We start from the raw sequence: 227 nt of genomic DNA, 5'->3' as shown, positions 1-227 counted from the left end.
GGAATTGTGTGGTCCTGATTGGCGGTAGATCCTGAGAAGTTAGAGACAGCTTGTTGAAGAATTGTAGCAAAGGCTGCCTAGCCTTCTGCACATCGTAGGGCCAACCTTTCCATCCTCAGGGTCTGGAGTCAAGGAGTCTTTATGATTTCCTTCTGGAAGTAGCATTCTGAATGAGTAGAGGATCCAGCTGACTGGGGAGATAGGTTTGGGTGACCCCAACCATGGAG

This window comes from Tupaia chinensis, unplaced genomic scaffold (genome assembly GCF_000334495.1).
Source record: "Tupaia chinensis unplaced genomic scaffold, TupChi_1.0 Scaffold149011_1, whole genome shotgun sequence".
In the NCBI taxonomy this organism is placed as follows: Eukaryota; Metazoa; Chordata; class Mammalia; order Scandentia; family Tupaiidae; genus Tupaia; species Tupaia belangeri.
The sequence above is the reverse complement of the archived record's forward strand: the minus strand, read 5'-3'. Positions refer to the sequence as shown.